At 35.0% G+C, this 19,083-nt stretch overlaps 1 non-coding gene across 1 annotated transcript; it reads left to right on the top strand.

The window, feature by feature from the left end:
* Positions 1-5,157: 5,157 nt before the first annotated feature.
* LOC121224753 (small nucleolar RNA R71) lies at positions 5,158-5,264 on the top strand. The gene has a single exon (XR_005922498.1). It is a non-coding gene; the product is annotated as a small nucleolar RNA R71 (small nucleolar RNA).
* The last annotated feature ends 13,819 nt before the right edge of the window (positions 5,265-19,083 follow it).

Genomic DNA, 19,083 nt, shown 5'->3' with positions numbered 1-19,083 from the left:
TATATATTATAATAAATATAAATATATACTAGTTATTATCATCTTATTTATTAAATTTAAATTAAAAAAATTTAATTTAGATGCCTTGTAAAATATTTACAAAAAGAGACATCTAATTTTTGATATTTACAAAAAGAACAACCAAATTTTGCAAATAATTCAATCAAGTACCTAGACTTAAAGAAAAATTGAAAATTGAGTTGCAATTAAAAACTGGATCAAAATTGAACCTTTTATTTGAAAAACTAAAAATTTATTTTTCCATTTAGGGAATAAATTCTCAGAAAATTATGTTAAAATCAATTCCCATGAAAGATTGGAGAGGTCACAAGCGGTCCCGCTTAAGTTCTAATCTCTTAGACAAAATTTATTTAAACATACTAATCCTAAAAATATACCCTAAATAATTTAAAAAATAAAACGAGAATAATTAAATAAATGATAAAATGAATGAGACTGTATCCTGCTCAATTTTTTCCTCTAGTAATGTTTTAAGTGCTGAGCATTGACTCGAAAATTACCTCCCTTACCTTGTAGTTCGACAAATCCATATGGGAAAACTTGGTGAATCGTAAATAAACCGGACCAACGTGATTTTAACTTACCTGGAAAGAACCTTAATTTGGAATTGAACAACAAGACTTGCTGACCTGCTTTAAATTCTCGAACTAGAATGTGCTTGTCATGCAATCTTTTAAGTCTTTCCTTGAATAGTTTGACATTCTCATTGAAACTCTTCTAACTCGTTGAGTTGAAGCATCTGTTTCTCTTTAGCAAGCATATGATCCAAGTTGAGTTATTGGAGAGCCCTGTAAGCTTTATGTTCTAACTCCAAGGGTAGATGACAGGCTTTCCCAACGACCAACCTATAAGGTGACATCCCTAAAGGTGTCTTGTACGCTGTTTTGTAAGCCCATAAAGCACCATCCAATCATTTGGACCACTCTCATCAGTTAGCGCAAACTAACTTCTCGAGTATGCCTTTGATCTTTTTGTTTGCTAGTTCAGCTTACCCATTCATCTACAGATAGTAAGCTGTGGCAACCTTGTGCTTCACTCCATGTTTGTCGAGTAACCATTTCAACCATTTATTCAAAAAATGGGACCCTTCATCACTGATGATAGCTCTTAGGGTTCCAAACCTTGTGAACACATGCTTCTGCAAAAACTTCATCACAATCTTAGCATCGTTTGTTGAATATGCCTCGGCCTCAACCCATTTAGATACGTAGCTTATTGCTACCAATATGTACTTGTGACCAAAAGACGGAAAGAAAGGACTGAGAAATTCAATACCCCAAACATTAAATAATTCTACCTTAATGATGTTTGTTTGGGGAATCTTGTTTCTGTTGATGATGTTTCCAACCTTCTAGCATCGATCACAACTCTTTACATAAGCACATGCATTTTTGAATAGTGTTGGCCAAAAGAATCCAGCTTGCAATACCTTGGTCACAGTACGTGTACCTCTGAAGTGTCCCCCACTCGGAGCTGTGTGGCAATGATATAAAATCTTATGTACTTCATCTTCTACCACTCATCTCATGATCATTTGATCTGCACACTTTTTAAACAAATATGGCTCTTCCTAGAAATAGTACTTCACATCGTGAAGAAAGTTTTTCTTTTGATGACACGTCTTATCAATCGGTATCAAACCATAAGCTAAATAGTTAGCAAAATCAGCAAACCAAGGGGTATTATGGACATGATTTACCTTCAGTATGTGTTCATCTAGGAATGTCTACTGAATGGGTATAAGTGGAGAATTCTCTTTTTGTGACTCCAATATGGATAAGTGATCTGCTACTTCATTTTCTATCCCTTTTCCATCTTGAATTTCTTGATCGAATTCTTGGAGTAGAAGTACCAGTCGGATCAATCTCGACTTAGTGTCTTTCGCAAGTAAATACTTAATTATCGAGTGGTCTGTATATACAGTCACTTTGGGACCTACAAGATAAGATTGAAACTTATCAAAAACAAACACAAAAACAAATAACTCTTTCTCTGTTACTGTATAATTCAATTAATCTCCCGTGAGAGTCTGACTTGTATAGTATATGGGATGAAAAACTTTGTTGCTTCGCTGGCCCATCACAGCTCCTATTGCAAAGTCACTTGCGTAACACATCAGTTCAAATGGCAAATCCTAGTCTGGTCTGACGATTATGGATGCCGAAACTAACCGTCTCTTCAAATCAGTGAAAGCTCTCAACCACTTATCAAATTTGAACATCGTGTTCTTCTCCAATAATTTGCATAAGGGTTTAGCAATTTTGGAGAAGTCTTTGATAAATATCCAATAGAAACTGACGTGGCCCAAAAAGCTCCTAACACCCTTTACAAATTTTAGAGGTGGGAGTTTTTCAATAACATCGACCTTTAGTTTATCTACCTCGATCCCATTTCTCGTTATTCGGTGTTGTAGAATAATTCATTCTCGTGCCATCAAATGACACTTTTCCTAGTTGAGTACTAGGTTTTTTTCTTCACATCGCCTTAGTACCTTGGCTAGATTGGGTAAGCAATCATCATGTGTATCTCTGAATACTGAAAAATCATCCATAAACACTTCCAAATACTTCTCAACCATGTTAGTAAAAATAGACATCATACATATTTGAAATGTAACAGGTTCACCAAATGGAATATATTTAAATGCAAATGTATCGTACAAGCATCTGAATGTTGTTTTGTGTTGATCTTCTGGTGCTACTATAATTTGATTATACCCCGAGTATCCATCGCGAAAACAGTAATAGTCTCACCCCATGAGTCTATCCAGCATTTGGTCCAAGAATGGTAAAGGAAAGTGGTCTTTCCTAGTCGCCTTGTTCAACTTTTGGTAATCTATGCAAAATCTCCATCCCGTAACTGTTCTAGTCAGTATTAATTCGTTATTCTTATTTTAAACAATCGTAATACCTCATTTCTTTGGTACGCACTGGACTGGACTTATGAACTGTCTAAGATGGTGTAAATTATACTTGTATCTAACCACTTAATGATTTCTTTCTTTACCACGGCCTTCTTGATAGGGTTCAGTCTTTGTTGTCCATCAATCGTCCCTTTCTCGCCATCTTTCAAGATGATCTTATGCATACATACAGATGGACTAATGCCATGAATAATGCCTATAGTCCATCCGATAGCATTCTTGAATTGTTTCAATACTAAGATGATTCTCTTCTTGCTTTTCGGTCAATTCTACTGAAATAATAACAGGCAAAGTAGAAACGTTACCTAAATAAACATATTTTAAATGTAAGGGAATTACCTTCAGTTCTAATTTAGGTGGGTCCTCAATTGACACTTTCGGCTAGATGTAATCTCTACTTTCTAACTCCAAAGATTCAAAGTGGGATTGCAGATTAAATCCCCTTTGATTAGCTTCTAGCAAAGCTATATATTCCTCTTCCTCTTCATCACTTGGGGGGTTTGATGTCAAAATTTGCTATAGTGGGTCCTTAACATAGTTGAATTCCTTTTCCATGATCAGTTCCTCTAACTCGAATACCGCAAAACAATCATCAACTGTGTCAGGAAATCACATAGACTTGAAAACATTAAATGTTACTTGATCATCCTGAACACGCATAGTAAGCTTGCCCTTCTGCACATCGATAAGGGTCTTTCCAGATGCTAGAAAAGGCCTTCCTAGGATGATTGGTACCTCTTTATCTGCTTCAAAGTCTAGAATAAAAAAGTCAACAGGGAAAATAATTTTATCTACACCTACCAATACATCCTCGATTTTCCCTTCTGGATGTGCCAAAGATTGATCTGTTAACTGAAATGTAACCATAGTAGGTCGAACTTCACCTATCCGAAACTTTTTGAATATGGAAATAGGCATCAAATTAATGCTCGCACCCAAATCGCATAATGCCTTACCACAATAAGTTGTTTCAATGTTGCAGGGTATGGTAAAACATTCAGGATCCTTCAACTTTGGGGGTAGTTTATCTTGAAGTTATGCACTGGATTCCTTCGTTAGGGCTACCGTCCCAAATTATCCAACTCTCTATTTCTTGGAGAAGATACTCTTCATGAACTTAACGTAATTTAGCATATGTTCAAGTGCTTCTACCAACGAAATATTGATATGAAGTTGCTTGAGTTCGTCTAGAAACTTCTTGAACGGAACTTCATGTTTCTGCTTTTAAAGCCTTTAAGGGTAGCGTGGTGGAGGATTCTTTACTAGAATTGGTTGATTCATCTTCTGTGGCAATTCTGCATATAACGAAGTTGTTAGTTTATTAGAATTAATTGGTTCAGAAGTTACCTTATCAAATTTTGCAGGTTCTGGTTCTGGTGGAACAAGAATTTCAACACTCGGTTGAACTTCCATTGAGTCTTGAGCATCAGTTGGCTCTTCTTTAACTTCAACAGTGTTGGGCTCTAATGTCTTTCTACTCCTCAATGTCAACACTTTACAATGCTCCTTCCCCAGATTTTTTGGATTTTCTGTATCATTAGGCAAAGTACCTTATGGTCAATTCCAAAGTTTAGTTGCAAACTAATCCATTTGGTTCCCCAAAATTTTCAACGTGGCTATTTGGCTTTGGATCAAGGCATCATTTTTTGCTATGTATGCCTTGAACAAGTTTTCTAAGCCATTGGAAGATTCAGCTTGAGGTTGCTTCTGATCTTATCAGGTAAAAATAGGTGGCTAGGTCAGTTTAGGTTGGGCATAAGTCTTACTGGGTCCAGCCCCTTGGTTACTCCAAGAGAAATTGGGGTTGTTTCACCAAGATGGGTTATAAACATGGATTCTAGGTTTAAAAGACAGTCCTTGAACAAATGTCCTTCCCCATAATAAACACATGCTATATTTTCAAATTGATTGGGCGGCTGAGTTGTAAAATTATTAAACCATTAATGGTAAAATTCTTAAGCATCGATGATATTGAGGATACCTGAGATGTGAGTGAAGTGAGTGGATCCACTTCATGTATTCTAACGACTTGTCTTCCTAACGCTGCTTGATTGGTTGGCTATTGATAATTGTTGTTGGCAATCCTCTCAACGATTTCACAAGCCTCGTTATATGACCTAGAAATGAGAGAACCATTAGCAAAAGCATCCACTACCATCCTAATGTGAGCAGTGAAACCGTTATAAAACGTCTCAAACTGGATGCAATGAGAGATTCCGTGATGAGGACACTTTTGTAATAATTTTTTGTACCATTCCCATGCCTTATATAAAGACTCATTATCCATTTGTTGGAAAGTAGTGATCTAATTTCTCAACTTAGCATTCTATTTAGGCGATAAGTACTTCATGAGGAATCTTTCTGCTAACTCTAGCAATGTGGGAATGGAATGTAGTGGCAATGAGTTCAACCAGGCTCGAGCTCTATCCCAAAGTGAATATGGGAACAACTTTAATCAGAGTGCAACTTCTGGTACTTTAGCTAACTTTAAAGAATAGCTCACCTCCATAAATAGTCTTAAGTGAAGGTGAGGATCTTCGATAGGCATTCCACTGAATTGGCCCACTGTTTGAAGCATCTAGAACATGATTGAATTTAGCTCAAATTATTGTGCCTCGATTTTGGGTCTCCTAATACCCTAATTAAGATCGTGAAACACTGGCACAACATACTATCTTAGAGCTCTATCCCTATTATCAACAATAAGGATAGAATTTTGAGTAGGGTTTTCTTCGTTTCCTTTATTTGGATTTTTAAAGTTCATCTTTTTGGTCCTTCTCTAACTTGCTTGTCTCTTTCGTTACCGAAAAGTTCTTTCAATCTCAGGGTCTACGGGGAGTAAATCAATAATTCGATCAATACCCATAAACACTTGAAGCAAACACAGAAAAATTAATTAAGTTAAAATTGAACAGAAAAATTAACCAAAATGAAAAATTAACAAATTCACAAATAATGACTCTTTGGTGAAGAAAAATATTTTGATTTTGAGGAAGTGATTAAAAACTAAAATTTAAATAAGTAAAATAAAATAAAATAAAAATAAAAGTTCCAATGCACGATTTCAAAAGATGATTTTAATCAAGATGACATAATTATGTTAGATTAATTACATTTCTTAACTTAGAATTACGAAACTCATGTTCATGTTGTTATGAATAAATTCACGGCAACTTGGTAATTTGGTAACTACTGCTCATCCATACTTGTTAAATTAACTAGTCTCTTGAACATTTTCCTATGCCAATTCAAATAATTAATCAATCTACATAAGCACATAAAAGATTTAGTAAGGTAACAATGTATTCCTACCTTGAAACAGTTTAATCATAATAATCTTCCAAGTTATACAAGGCTAATGTACCGTTTAATATCATCGCTAATTTAACCCTCAAGTACCTAAGAAGATTAAACATGCATTGATTAAATATTGTGTCAATTAATTATATTTTCAACACAATTAAATACTTAATTCATTAGTTACCTTACAATCATAATGCAATAATAACTTAATCAAACAATTTACCAAGACCAATAACAACACATACATAATTTTAATAACTTAAGTGGACAAAATGCAATCAACCTTACACGAATTAAATTTAAGCCATATTAATTAAATTAAACATATCAGCATAACAAGTATTCATAGACATGTTCATAATAACAACAATAAAAATTTAAGGATAGGGATCTAGAATCAAATCTGGTGTCTCTCTAAAACTTGACTAGTTTGCTCCGCTCCTCATTCTCTGCTTATTCTTGTTGAATTGAGGTTTCTACGAGCTACTACCAATGATGGTTGAAGGGCTATTTTTGAAGAGGGGAAATCAACAAGGGAATGGAAGGGAAAAAGAAGAACAGAGGAAGGGTTCTTAGGAGAGAAAGTGAGAGAGAAGTGAAGAATGATGTGTATTTGAAATGAGTATCCAAGGGGGTATTTATAGGTTCGATAGGCTGCTAAAAATATAAAAACTCAGTAGCCATAGACTCCCCCATGGTCGGCCACACATGTGGCAAGTTTGAAGCTTTCAAACTTGCTAAACTTAGCTAGGGGAAATATGTAAAGGCTTGATAAGTTGAGGGGTTTGAATGCAATTTCAAGAAAGATTCAAGGGCTATTTTGCAGGCCAAATATTCAGCTAAATAAACTAATAGGGTCAGCATGTTGAACGATTTTGGGTAGCCCAGTTGCTCAATTGGATTAGTGTCTCGGTTTTGCACAATTGGGCCTCTTTTCTTAATTTAATTAATAATAATTATTTAACCCAAAATAAATTGATTTAAAATTAAAATTAATTATACTATGAATTAATATTCATAAGTTGGACCGTCTTAGGCTAAAAAATTAATTTGCCTCGATACTTCAAAATCGCTTCTCGATTTTGTGCTTTTAGTAGTGTCTATCGAGCCATTTTTACCCTTTGTGCGAACCTGTCGAAAATAAATAAAAATTAATCAAAATTTATTATAAAATTAATTAAAATTCAACATGTTAATAATTTAAGTGCAATTTAATTATTTTATAAATTTTATATATTTTTCGACAAGAATTACTATGAAATTTCATGAATTTTAGTTAAAAATGGCATGAAAAAGTGTGTATATTTTTGTGTTTCCAATAACATATACGTTTGATTTCAATATGCAAGGTTGTCTATTTTTTGCTTCGTTTATGGGCGACTAGGTCATTTGGAAGGCTTCTGTCCGATTAGAATTGTTCATGGTAGAAAGGAACTCCCTTTGGAGTGGGATTTTTCAGTTAAGGAAGTTCCGAGACGGGCATTGGTAAGGAAGAGATATTGCCTCAGGGAGGAAGGTGATGTTTTCCATATGGATGAAGTGCAAAGGGATTTGAAAATAGGAGAGGTTGATGGGTAGGAGGATATTCAAATTGTTTTTTTCAAAATAAACTTTGGTGAATCATGCTGGTATTAATTTGGGATTGAATCTGATGGGTGAAAGTTTTGTGACCATGAGAAGGAGGAAAAAATGGATCTGAATTTGGGCCTTATGGAGGAGGATTCTCTAATTGAGATTAGGAAGGGAAAAAATGATCTCATAATTATGTGTTTTCTTCAATTTTTGTGGGTATAGATTTTGAGGAAACTTCTGGTTAGCGGTCCAACGATCGACAGTGAGACGCCTTCAGCATGTATTGAAGGCTTTAAACCCCTAATATGGCTTTTATCATTGAGAGAAAGCTTCAAAAATTTTAGAATGAAAATGGTCCGTAGGAGTTGGGGATTTTCATGTTGAATAGAGGTAAGTAGTGATGGTTCACGAGGAGGTTTGGCTTTGTGTTGGAAAAAGGAATGCAAAGTCCAATTGTGTATTTATTCATCAATTCATATAGATATATTGGTAGAGGATGATTCTAGGGGTACACAATGGTGGTCTAGTGGGTTTTATGGTTATCCGGTTCAATGTTGTCGTCATCAATCATGGGATCTTTTGAGACAGTTAGCCATTGATGTTGACTATCTGTGGGTAGTCATGGGGGATTTCAATGAGATTTATTTTTCTAATGAGAACTAAGGAAGACTTCTTAGGGATGAAAGAGCAATGGAGGATTTCAAGTTTGCACTTGAGGATGTCGAGCTAACTAATTTAGGGTATGATAGTTAGTGGTACACATGGGAAAGAGGTAGATTACCATAGAATAATATTAGGGAGAGCCTTGATATGGGGTGGCATGGATGGATTAGAGAGATTTGTTTTCGAATTTTAAGCTTTCGCATTGTGTGCACTCTATTTTCGATCATTGCTCATTGTTGCTTGATATGGGAGTTATGGATATTCAATCAGGTGGGAGTGATAACTCTTGAAAAGAGTTATATTTCATGCCTTTGGACCTAGTTAATTTCATGTACTTAAGTACATCTACTTGTATTTTAGGACATTTCATTAGTATTTTTAGCATTGGATTAGAACTTGGGCTATGTTTAAATAATAGGTACTTTTAATTGCTTGTGGAAAGGCTGTGACTTGTGGTATTGGCAAGTGCAAGATGAGGAACAAGAAACAGAGTGACGTTTTTCAAGGAAAAAGGGTGGTTAGATTTCCAACTCATATGCCATGGCAATGTTGGGAAGGTTTCCAGTCAGCATTTAGCAAATATTAGTTTCAACCCAACTTTACTTGTACTAGATAAATCTTGGGCTATTTGAATTATCCTAAAAAAATAAAAAAAAACGATATAAAAAGAAAATGGAGGAAACCCTAGAAAGGGAACGGAGGATGAGATCCTCAGGAAAAATAGAAGGTAGTGGCTGAATAGAGATAGAAAGAGGAGAAACAAAGGTAGTCCCTCTCAGCCACATCAGGACACTGTATAGTTAGAGTGTGGATCAGACAAGCGAATGTTATCTCCCCGACATTCGTCCATTATTTTTAATCTGTTCCCTCGTGAATTATAGTGATGAAAATGATGTTTAAGTTGAATTTTATTTTCCAACCTATGAGCTAAATATCATAGGGTTGGGATTACTTTGATGTAACTTTAACTTCTTTAATGGCTATAGTATAAATTTGAATTATTTTACTGTTTCATTCAATTGTGTCAATCTTTAAAATGTATGTTACCAATCCCTAGACATAGTCGATTGTGCAGCATACCCTTAAATTAATCTAAAGCCTAAAAATGTTAGATTAGTTAGACCATGGTTGAATGATATGAGCAAGTATTTGACTGATACTTTTAGTAGACTCTAGACATAGAACAATGTTAATACAGAAGGACACAATTAAGGGTACCATATTAAAGGCATTTAGACATAGACAAGGTAACTTGAGGTTTTTGCTCTCGAAAGAGGTAGACCACTTTAGAACTTTTATGCGCAATAGGTTACATATGATTTTGCTGAGGCATTGTAGATAGGAAAAGTAGATTCTTAGTAATCTTGACCTTCCAGTTGAACATCGCGTAACCATTATCTTTTTCCATAGAATCTTTACCATTGCACTCTTAGTTATTTATTTGTTCATTTACGTAATATTCACGTAGTAATTCTTATAATTGCCATTACATTTCTACTATAATTCCCATAGCATTTCCAAGTATTAATTAATTCCACATATTGCATACATCATTATTCCTTTAATTGCCATTGCATACTTACCATAGCTTTACCATAGCATTAATTACATATTATTATAATAACTAGATCACTTTTATGCCTCAATTCGATCCTAGTGAGTACGATACTCAGTCATCACTTTATTACTTGATTCAACGTGTATACTTGCACAATTCCCATATCATATTCACACGCGACAGAGGGATGGAGGAGTTTTAGATTTGAGGAATATTGGCTTTTTAAGAAGTCTTGTGAGGCAAAGGTTCAACATATTTGGGAAGCTCTGGTGGATCCTATCCGTACTCGAATTTGATCAGTTTGTGAGGGATTGTCTAAGTGGGCTAAGAAGGTAAGAGGTTTATCTGTAGTTGATATTCTTAAAAATTAGGAATGCCTTAGTGAGCATTATGTTAAAGACCCTGACGATTATGTATCGGAGGAAATGGTGATTGCCAAAATGCAACTTAAGCTTGAGATTGATAAGAATGAGAGGTATTAGGAAAAGAGAGCTGAGGCTAATTGGTTGCGGCATGGAGACCGGAACATTGTTTTTTTCACAGATTTGCCTCCCAGCATCAATGAGTTAATATTGTCAATTAGATTGAATATGCTTATGGAAGAGTGATTACAGGAGCGAAGGAAATTGAGAGGCTTGCTTCTGAATATTTTTTGGAGTTGTTTACTTTCCAGGGAAGAAGGGATATGAGTAGATTGTTATCTGGCATCTCGATTAATGTTCCCATGGGCATGAATAATTATTTGTGTTCTACGTGTACTCAGGAGGAAGTTTTCCTAGCGGTTCGGAGGATGGCTCCTACGAAGGTGGCGGGTAGTGATGGGATGCCTGCTTTGTTTTATCAACAAATTTGGCATATAGTGGGTAAGTATGTTTGTGCTTTTTGTTTAGGAGTTATTAAATGATGATGGTGTCTCTCCTACTAAGATTAATGATACTTATATAGTTCTCATTCCTAAACAACATAGTCTGCAGTACATGACCCATTTCTGGTCGATCAATTTATGCAACATATTTTTCAAAATAATTTATAAGGTCATTGTTAACAAGTTGCAAAAGATTATGCCTCATTGTATTGATGAGGCATAGAATGCCTTTGTTCTTGGTTGATTGATTACAGACAATGTAATTGTTGCTTTTGAACTGCTTCCTTCATTTAAGAAGAAACAAAGTGGCATTAGGGGTAACTTTGCACTGAAATTGGGCATGAGCAAAGCATATGATAGGGTGGAGTTGCATTTGGTTCAGGAAGTTATGTTGAAGAAGAGGTTTGATGAGAATTGGATGAACTTGATTATGCGAAGTGTCCAGATAGCTAGATATTCAGCATTGTGAATGAGGAAGCCAGAGGTCATATTTTACCATCTCATAGGCTTTAATAAGGTGATCTTTTGAGTCCTTTACTGTTTTTATTTTGTAGTGAAGGCCTTGCTACGCTGTTGAAATTGGGGTGTTTATATGGTCTTTTGAAGGGGGTTATGACGAGCCGTGAGGGACCTTGGATATCTCATTTCTTCTTTGGTGATGATAGTTTGGTTTTTGGGGATGCCTCTATTGCTGGGGCGGGACATATTGTTAATATTTTAAAGGATTATGAGTAGTGTTCAAGACAATAAATTAATTTTTCGAAGTCGTTAGTATACTTTATCTCGGATGTGGATCATGAGATGCAAAATGCTATTGAATGAATTTTGAAGGTTTGTAGTACCCTAGTGTAAAATCCCTAAACCGAGTCTAGTAGTTCCGGGTATATTTTTCGGGTTTTGAGTGTGAAACTAGGAATTTATAAGGTTTCTAGTAATTTTTAATTTAATTTAAGAGGTTAATTTCCTCTAAAATCAATTAAATAATAGTCCGAAAAATTTTAAAGTTTTTTTGAAAATTTATTTTTAAATATTTTAAATAATTATTAATGAAAATAAGCAATTTGGGTTGAAAAAGAATTTTAAAATAATTTTTATTTAGGGTAATTTAAGTAAAATTTAAATATTAATTAAATAGAATTTAATTGTAACAAGATAAAATTTAGAGTATTTATATGGAAAATAAACCTCAAAATTTGAAATTTTGGAGGGAAAGGATTAAGTGGTAAAGGAAGGGAAATGTGGGTGGTTTTAGTTTTAAAACAAATGTATATAGCCCACTTTTCGCACATTTTACATCAGATTAGAGAGCTTTAAAATTCGTTTCCGTTGCATGATTTTAAAGACCTATCATCAGAGAATAGATCCAACCAATTTCCTTCTCAAAATAGTCTCTCAATTCACCCGAAATTATTATCAAAAGTAACAAAAAATATTCTGAAATTTCTCAAGTTTCTTGAATTAAGATTTTTAATCAACGAATTTAGAGCGAATCAAAGGTAATATTCAATCCTAAACTTGTTTTTATGATAATTAGAAACATTTTTACATAATTTGAGAGTCAATTAAAGGATTTTTATCAATGTGATCTTTTTCCAAAAACACGTGGTTCTTTATTGGTGGATCTTGAATTTTGAGAGGAAATCCACAAATCAATGGATGTCCCAGCTCAAAATGGATATATTAAAAGGTTTTTGATCTTATTTATCAAGATTAAACATGAATTGTGAGGTAATTTAAAGAAATCTGAATTTCACCATCTTCATGAACTGATTTTTTGGAATTTCGTGAAATTGATTTAAAGATGAAGTTGATGCTTAGTATAAGTGTATTTGGTCTAGTATTGATGATTGAAAGTGTTTAAGAGGGCTGGAGAGATCATTTTTGTGAAGACTAGACTTGTTGACTTGATGTTACAAATTTGATATAGTATCTTTGTGAGAGGATTTCGATTCGTATAGTTAATTAAAATTCATGTTTATTATAACATTGGAAAGGTGGTAATGTCTACTTTATCTCTGTTAAAGCTCTAAATCTTGAGAGGATAGAGCTAACCATAATTGAAGCTTAATTTGCTCGGTTAATCACTTGTTTGTGGTAGAATAAATTGTGTGGTGAGTGTTTCTAACGGAGATTTGGTAAATTGATCCTCGTTTATGTTTAATTAGTAGCTTAATTATTGATTTCAATTAACTAATTCTAGTTGACTGGCTGATTTTTATTGAATAATGGTAAGTAAGCATTTAGGTGATTTTCTACAATTTAATTAGACTAATTATATTGATGATTAGAACATGGTTATTGGAGTTTTTTATCATGATATATTAGTGTTACAATTGGTAATTAAACATTGGAAAATGGAAAATGAAATACTTGATTAAATTGGATGTTAAATGACTATGTTACATGTTACACATAAGCATTTTGTCACATTAAATTGAGAACAATAATGACAGATTTATATGCTATGTTTGACGGAATATATTGGCAACATGCATGGTGGATCCATTGGATATAGTTGGCATGCCATAGGATTTTTGAGGAGTCATCTTTATTTGTGAATTTGTGATCATATGTCTCTAGGTGGACTGATTTGTTTGGAGTAGATAAGAGAGTGTTGAGCACGAGTCTCCACCCATTGGGTTATTTGAGGTGCTATAAGAGAGCGTGTGGTTCAACCCACTCAACTCGGTGAACTGTATTTGATATTTTTTGGAGTTCGAAGATCCGTTTATCCGATGTATGATCACTCGATTAAGCCATGAGAAGTGTATGCCAGTATATTTATGTGTGATTATTTTTATATCATTCGATGTTTGTAAACCATGAATAATTGATTCTTGATATTGATAACGCATATGGAAATTAAATTGGCATGTTTTATTATTATGACTAATAATTGGTGATTAATTGGATATGATTTAAACATGATTTGGATGTTTATTTACTAGTCATTTTTATTAACATCCACTAAGATTTTTAAAGGTCACACCCTCACAATTTGTGAAGATAATCGTCGGGCTTGAGGAGCTGAGGAGCCGAGCAAGAGAGTTGTAAATTGGCTCATAATTTTCTTCTGCATTATTAAATAACTAGTAATTAGATAAAATTGAGGTGTTATAAGGTTAAGGTGTGTCTTGGGTGGTCGTTAGCCGGAGAGTCACTTAGTTGGCTAATGTAATGCTTCAAATTCGGGCTGGTCTATCCCGGTCAGGTTTAGGGTGTCACATTTGGTGGCATCAGTGTCGTAGTTTTAAAGCCTTTGGTTAGCCTAAGTTGCTTGAATATTAATGATCTTGGATTATGATGTTTGCTTTCTTGTGTTGATTAAAAAAATTTGTATTTTTTCCTATGCATGACCTTTGGGATATAAATTGTTATTGGGGTAGGATTGGGAACACAATGCCTTATAGAAACTATGCTTAGTTAAATTTTGGATCTCTTGCCTCTACTCACTTCTAATACGTTTTCTTTACTCTTTTTGTTTAGTATATGGTAGTTGTTATGCCTACGCGTCGTGATCGAGGTAGTATGGATGACAATGAGCCACCGCGGGATAATGCTCAAATGTGCACGTTGAGTAGTTCATGTCTGAGATGTTAGGAGCAGTACAGCGTATCGTTGGTGCCAATGCTACTCCGACTCATCAGGGTTTGCCATTGGAGCGTTTATGAGCTCTTGGTGGTAATGAGTTTCGTGGTGTTAGGGGTGGTGATCTGAGATGTGCAGAGTATTGGTTGGAGGGTGTCATTCGTATTCTTGGTCAGATGGGTTGTTCAGATGAGTACAAGTTGGATTGTGTTGTATCACTGTTGACAGATGAAGCTCACAATGGTGGATGACTATCAAGAGGGGTACTGCGCTGGATTGTCTAACTTGGGACTTCATCTGAGCATCATTTTAGAGGAAGTTTATGGGCAAGTAGTATCTCGAGGCTAGGAGACAGCAGTTTATGGATCTTGTTCAAGGTACTCTGTCGGTAGACGAGTACGAGGTTAAGTTTTTTCGGTTGAGCCAGTATGCTCCCGAGTTGGTTTTTTTGAGGCAAACCATTGTAAGAGGTTCAGGTTTAGGCTAAACCGTGAGATTAAGCTCTATCTTGTTGCTGAGAATACCAAGGTCTTCGACGAGTTAGTTGAAAAGGCTCATACGTTACAGGAGACTTTAGGAGAGGAGCCCAAAGCTGCTTCATCTGGAGCTGTTAAGAGGTTGACTGAGGCTACTAGTGGTTTTGGTCATAAGGGTAAGAGAGGTCGTTTCGGTAGATCTGGATGATGTGTTGTTGGTGGTTATGTCAAGATAGGCATGCTACGAGATTTGAGGCTTGTCCTATTTATCAGGGGGATACTACATGGCCGATATGTGATCATTGTAGTTGATGTCATTGTGACGAGTGTTGGAGGATGGCAGATGCTTATCTTGTTTGTGGTTTGATAGAGCACTGAGTGAGTGACTACCGAAGATAGCTATTATTGGTCGCAATCATCCTGTTGCCGCTGTTGTTGATGCACTTGCTTCAGCTCGAGGGAGAGGCTATCCCAGACATGATGGTGGTAGAGGTACTGGTCAGCGTGGTGCTGCACGAGGTAGTGATGGTGGTCCAACCAGATTTTATGCAGTGAGGGAACCTTGGATTAGAGCGACCACTAATTTTATCACAGGTACTTTCACGCTACAATCTTTTCCTGTACTAGCTTTAGTTGATTCTAGTGTGACGAGGTCTTTTATCTTGAGAGACGTAGCTAGAGAGTTGGGGATTGCTGTAAAGACATCTATATCGAGTCTTATGATTAAGAGACTTCTAGGTGATAGTGTAGTGGTGGATTGAGTTTATCATCATTATCTTATGATGGTTTAGGGACAAGTGTTCTCGATTGATATTTTTGAGTTATCATTTTAGGGTTTCGACATCATTCTGGGTATGGATTGGTTGTCCTAGCATCGGGCTAAGGTGGATTGCAAGGTGAAGTTGGTGACTCTGTGTGGTGCTGGCGATTCAAAAGTTGTTGTTGGTAAAAGGTTTAAGTTGTTGTCAAATGTGATTCCTTCGCTTCATGCTGAGAAGTTAGTCCTGAAAGGTTGAAAAGCTTATCTAGCTTATATCCTGAATTTCGATAGTAGGGAGATGAGGTTGGATGAGATTCGGGCTGTCTGTGAATTTTTGGGTGTGTTTCCTGAGGAGTTGCATGGATTACTGTCGTATAGAGAAGTTGAGTTCGGTATTGAGCTCTATCCCAGTACTGCTCCGGTGACTGTTGCGCCTTATCACATGGTACCTAAGGAACTGAAATAGTTGAAGTTGTAGTTGGAAGAGTTGCTGGATCTTGGGTTCATTCATTCAAGTGTGTCTCCATAGGGAGCATCAGTGTTGTTCATGAAGGAGAAGGATTGGACTTAGAGGTTGTGCATCGGTTATCTCCAGCTGAATAAGTTGACCATAAAATATAAGTACCCGCAACCAAGGATTGATGATATGTTTGAGCAATTTTGGGAGGATTGTGGAGGATCTAGATTGTACTCCGGAACAAAAATTCAAGGGTATTGTGTCATTATTAATGGAAGAGGCGTACCGTTGGTGGTAGTCTATTATAAGGGGTACATGGAACGATGAAAATGTGCAAGTGTACACAATCGCAAGAAGTAATAAAGTGACAAGTAAATGTCGAGTTATCGTGCCCACAAGGACTGTAAAAAGGAATATTTATGAAATTAATGTTAATACACTTTGGTGAGGGAAAATATTTTGGTTTAAAGATGATTAAAAACTAAGGGTTAAAAACTAAATAAAAAAATTTTTAAAAATAAAAAGGTTCTAATGCACGATTTCAAATAAGGTTTAATCAAGATGATATAATTGTGTTGGATTAATTACATTCCTTTAACTTAGAATTATCAAACTTATGTTTATACTGCTACGAACAAATTCACGGCAACTCGATAATTTGCTAACTACTGCTCATACATACTTATTAAATTAATCAATCTCTTGAACATTTTCCAATGTCAATCCAAGCGATTAATCAATCTTCACAGGCATATTAAAGATCAAGTGGGGTAACAGAGTATTTCTACCTTGAAACAGTTTAATCACAATAATCTTACAAGTTATGCAAGGCATATATATCGCCAAATACAATGCTAAATTAAATCCAGCTACCTTAGTAGAATAAACATGCACTGATTAAGTATTGTGTTGATTAATTACAATTTCAATACGATTTAATAATTAATTCATTATTTATCTAACAATTAATATTGCAAGAATAACTTAGGCACGATTTTACTTAATCAAGCATCTTACCGAGGCCTATAACAGCACAAACACAATTTCAATAATTCAAGCAGACAAAATATAATCAACCCAACACGGATTAAGTTCAAGCTAAATTGATTAGAATAACCATTTCAATAGCATAAATATTCATAAACATGTTTGTCAAAACAACAACGGAATTTAAAGAGATAGAGAACAAGAAGCAAATCTGGTGTTTCTCCGTGGCTTGACTGATTGCTTCGTTCTTCATTCTCCATTCTCCTAGGCTATCAAGGTGGCTTATGAATACTTTAATTGCTGCTCAAAAATGTCTGATTAGGACCTCTTTCCCAATAGAAGAAATCGACACTTGAACAAAAGGGAAAATGGGAAGGAAAAGTTGAGAGAAAGTGAGAGAGGAGAAGAGAGAATGAGAGTGTGAGGGATGATTTGAATGATCAGCAAGGGGTGGCTTTTATAGCTGATTGTGGCAGGTAAAAATAGAAAATTCCATCAGCCAAACAGACCCCCCTTGGCCGGCCACACACATGGCAAAGTTGAGAGATTCAACTTTGCTAAAAATAACCTAGGGTAAATTCATAAAGCCACATTTTTCTGAGGGGTTTGAATGCAAGGTTAAAAGTTCTTCAATGACTTCTTCCCAAGCTTATTTAGTCAGCTAAAATGCTGGTTTGAGTGATCATATGGACGGTTCTGGGCATCCCAATTGGTGGCTGGTTCGGTTCACTAGATTCGGTTCAACTGGACCCTTTTTTTCTATAATTAATTAATAATAATTTATTTAGCCCAAATTAAATTGGGAATAAATTAAAATTAATTATGAGTTAACACACATTTTTGGACCATCTTAGGCTAGAAGTAAATTAGCCTGGGTGCTTCAAATTGCTTCTCAATTTTATTATTCGAGCATTGTCTGCCGAGCCAATTTTCGCCCTTTGTGCGAATCTGTCAAAAATAGTCAAAATTAATCTAAATTAATTAAAATTCATCATGTTCATATTTTTAAGATAATTTAATTATTTTATAATATTTAATTATTTTTTAACAATAATTTAACCAAAATAGCATGATTTTAAGTTAAAAAGGGCATGTAAAAACACATAAATTTTCGTGTTTCCACACCCCAAAACTTAATTCATTGCTCGTCCCGAGTAATGCATAAATTTGAAAAGAATTTTCTGGAAAACACTGTTTGAAAAACTCCTTCAGAACAACATTCTTCCCAAAATCATGAAATCAATATACTTATGCTCAAAAACAATAAATTTGATAATTATGTTACTCAAGTATATATATCGTTCAAATTAATCTCAACAATTACTACAATAGCAAAATTAGACTAAATGCTTCGTAATAATGACATGTTAATCCCTACCAATTTGATTTTAATCCCTCAAAATTAAACTGCAATCATTAAGCTTAACTGATGTCTTCATATGCTGAACAGAGCAATTTCTCTCGACTAATGTAGGTAACATTGTAACTTTGAATCAATAGGTCTTTAACAAGGTTGTAACATGGTTGGGCTTAGAGGTAGGTAAAAGATTGATAATTTTAGGTTTAAAAGACAAACCTTAGACTCAGCTTGTATCGGACCTTTCGAAATAATTACCTTCAATACATAAACTTTTCTTTCCTTTTCATACTTCTTTGTAACTCCCCCAAACTTATTTTCAAAGAATACTCTGAATAGTACTGAGTCTTGTGTTTGGGAAATTTTTAAGATAATTAAGAAAAGTGATGGCTAACTTTGTAAGGGTTCAAATAAAATTATGCCATAAAGTCTCAAAGTTGGGTTTCAAAGGATAAAAATTTCATCATGGTTGGCTTGAAAGGCTAAAACAGTCCAAACAACAGTTGCCCAAATCATTTTCAACGTTCCATGCTTTCTAGGATTTCGCCTCAAG

Source organism: Gossypium hirsutum, chromosome D12 (assembly GCF_007990345.1).
Source record: "Gossypium hirsutum isolate 1008001.06 chromosome D12, Gossypium_hirsutum_v2.1, whole genome shotgun sequence".
Taxonomy (NCBI): domain Eukaryota; kingdom Viridiplantae; phylum Streptophyta; class Magnoliopsida; order Malvales; family Malvaceae; genus Gossypium; species Gossypium hirsutum.
Note: the sequence above shows the minus strand (reverse complement) of the source record. Positions and strands in the feature narration are given on the sequence as shown.